The sequence below is a fragment of the Hippopotamus amphibius genome, chromosome 16, assembly GCF_030028045.1.
Source record: "Hippopotamus amphibius kiboko isolate mHipAmp2 chromosome 16, mHipAmp2.hap2, whole genome shotgun sequence".
NCBI lineage: Eukaryota > Metazoa > Chordata > Mammalia > Artiodactyla > Hippopotamidae > Hippopotamus > Hippopotamus amphibius.
This window is the reverse complement of record NC_080201.1, coordinates 26,277,912-26,281,193: the sequence shown is the minus strand read 5'-3', so window position 1 is coordinate 26,281,193 and position 3,282 is coordinate 26,277,912. Positions and strand designations below refer to the sequence as shown.

Genomic DNA, 3,282 nt, shown 5'->3' with positions numbered 1-3,282 from the left:
ATGCCAACTCTCTTCCAGGAAAAATACCTGAAGCTTCCAGGGCCCTTAGGCTGAAAGCACAAGAGTTAAATACTGTTGCTCACAGAGAAAATACCAGCTTTTGTTCTGTTCTGAAGAATGAGACAGCTCTGTCCCAACTGAAGTGGAATGTGTGAAGCATACGATAGCCTGTTCCGGGTCTAGCCTGGCCAGCAATTGTTAAGGAAGGAACTTGATAACCCCGGGTGACTGTGACAATGAAACTCACTGGGGACTTGAAAATGAGAATGTCAGTGCATTGCTTCTATTTATCTATTTCTTAAAGACAGAAGTGCAAAAAGGTTGAAAGCAAATATTGTCTTGAAATGGTGGAATGTATTGAAACTCTTGCTGTTAAACTAGCCCAAGATCTGGGTCTGCCATATACACAGTGGCTTCAAACACTTTTTGACTATGGGATCATGTGTCGATCAGAGAAGCCCAGTAAGTGATACAGGTGAAAAAGGACCTGTCCTAGGTGAAGGGAAATGAGGGCCACTGGCTTGGTCCCTGACTGCATTATTTGCCCAGTGACTGTCGTCTCTAAAATGGAATTCTCTTGGCTCTGACCACTCTGCTCAGGTTGTCCAGTCCATCTGTCAGGTCACTCAGATGATGACCCTTCCTGCTGGGCCTCTCAGGTAGAGTCATCAGGGACCACATGGATGCTTCAGACTGGGACTATATCATCTCTTATCTCTACAGGGTACAGCATAGTACCTGGCACCTAGGGAGGTCAGTGTGTTTACCTGCATTTTCCATTTTGTCCCCCTTTCTATTACCACCTGTACCTGGGTTCTTCCTGATTCTTCCATTCATCTCTGGAATGTGTCTGTTTTCTGAATTCTTGGCTTCTTCAGGTCTAGGCTATCCTACTGATATTGAGCCTTTCATTAAAACACTAAGATATAATATTTGGGTAGAGACTTTGAATTTGTTGGAGATAGGTGGGGGCCTTGAATGCCAAGAGGAATGACTGTGTATTAAGCAAGACCTCCTTCTACAACTTATTTATGCATGAGTATATCTCCTTAACATTTATTGAGGACCTACTATGTGTCTGACACAGTTTCCAATAACAGAAATACAGCAAAGAATAACAAACAGAATCCCTGCCCTTAAGGAGCCTACTTTCTAGTGGAAGGAAACAAATATAAACAGCATGAAAACATAAACAAAAAATAATAGCTACCACAATGATTATTAATATAGGGTGATGTAACAGGGTGGCTGGGTGCCTCTGAATGTGTAGGCAGGAAAAGCCTTCCTGAGAAGATAACAGGCTGGGAACTAATCCTGCAGAGATTGAATGAAGAACACTGCAGTAAAGGGAGACAATTAATGCCAAGGTCTTATGGATGCTTTCAGAAGCTGGTGGGACCATGGCAATAGAGGCGATGGGAGAGATCAGAAGGGGCCAGGTTGGATAGTGCTCTGTAAGCCAGGATGGGTAATGCAATGTTATTCTTTTTTTTTTTTAACTTAAAAAAACTTTTTAAAACTTAAGACTTTTGGGACTTCCCTGGTGGTCCAGTGGGTAAGACTCCATGCTCCCAATGCAGGGGGCACGGGTTCAATCCCTGGTTGGGAAACTAGATCCCGTATGCATGCTGCAACTAAAAGATCCCGCATGCTGCAATTAAGACCTGGTGTAGCCTAAATAAATAAATAAATATTAAATTTTTTTAATTAAAAGAAAAAAAAACTTAAGACCTTTATTAACATGTGTTTGCAGTTTGTTGACTTTTTTTTTAAAATCAAGTTGTAAACTTTCATTACAAATCAAAAATGAGGTTCTTAAAAATCTCAACTTGACCAGATATGAAACAATTTAAAAACCTTTAAAGGTGTATTGAGAATAACCAGGCTTTAAAAAAAGCAAAAAAACACCACATTTGTCATTACCAAAAAGAGATGTCTTCAGCTAAAAATAATGAAAACCTCAAGCTGCATAAACAGTGCAGATAGTTCTAATCATCTGGTCAACGGGCAAAAAGCAAACACTTAAGGTCTTCAGCTCCGAGCTTTATTTATTTATTTATTTATTTATTTATTTATTTATTTATTTATTTATTATCTTTTTTTTAGGCTCTTTATTGGAATATAATTGTTTTACACTCTTAGCTCTGAGCTTTCGTTCATTTCTTATTGCCGGAAGGTCATGTTCATTTCTTCTTCTTGGATGACTAAACCGCTGACTACAGAGACGGTAAGCCAGGCATTTACTCAGCATTTACCGCCCTGCTCAGTTAGTCGTGGGAGTAGACGAATTCTCAGCGGGTAGATGGACTGTCTTGTGGTTGAGGGTTTTCTGGGTGTCTGCGTCAGTAGTTGAAGTTGCAGCGATACCCATGTTGAGGTGGCTATTGACCTTGGGTCTCCTCTCCTAGATTTCCTTATCTTCTTCATTGCCTTCCTCTCTAGGCTGTCTGGCTGGGAGGACCCCTGAGGAATCGGGGCCTCTAACCTGATGCATATTCTGTCTCATGGGTCTACCTTGTTTTGCACCCTGGTTGTCAGCACCCTCCGCCCCTGCTCTGTGTGCAGGAGGGTTGGAATACTGTGGTTCACTCCTGGACAGTCTCTGCATGTTACCACAGCACTGTTGGACACTGGTAGCGCTCTCCCATCCCACATTCTTCTCCCACCTTCACTATTTTGGTAATTCTGCTGCTAATGGCATGGAGGACCCTGCGAGATTGACCGCCTTGCACTGGAACTCCACCAGGGCCTATAACGTTTGCCGCCTCCGCCTTCTCTTGTCTTTTCAACAACGTCAAACTCAACACTTTCTCCATCTCCTACGCTGCAGAGGTACTTCTGAGGTTATTCTTATGGCAGTCTGGCGTACAAATACATCTTCCTTGGTGTCATTCCTGTTGATGAAACCACATCTGTTTCTTTCTTTGGTCCTTCCCCCCTCCCTCCCTCCCTTCCTTCTTTCCTTCCTTCCTTTCTTTCTATTTTTTGGCCAGTGTGGCATGTGGGATCTTAGCTCCCTGATCAGGGATTGAACCCCTGCCCCCTGCAGTGGAAGTGAGGAGTCTTAACCACTGGACCGCCAGGAAAGTCCCAACACATCCATTTCATTCTCTTTCTTTCTTTCTTTCTCTTTCTTTCTTTTCTTTCTTTCTTCTTTCTTTCTTTCCTTCTTTCTTTCTTTCCTTCTTTTTCTCTTTCTGTCTTTCTTTCTTTCTTTCTTTCTTTCTTTCTTTCTTTCTTTCTTTCTTTCTATCTATTGGGGTATAGTTGTTTTACAATGTT

The 3,282-nt window shown here is 42.0% G+C and overlaps 1 pseudogene; it reads right to left on the bottom strand.

Moving 5' to 3' along the window:
- Window positions 1-2,291: 2,291 nt before the first annotated feature.
- Window positions 2,292-2,905, bottom strand: LOC130838045 (Y-box-binding protein 1-like; annotated as a pseudogene).
- Between the last annotated feature and the right edge of the window lie 377 nt (window positions 2,906-3,282).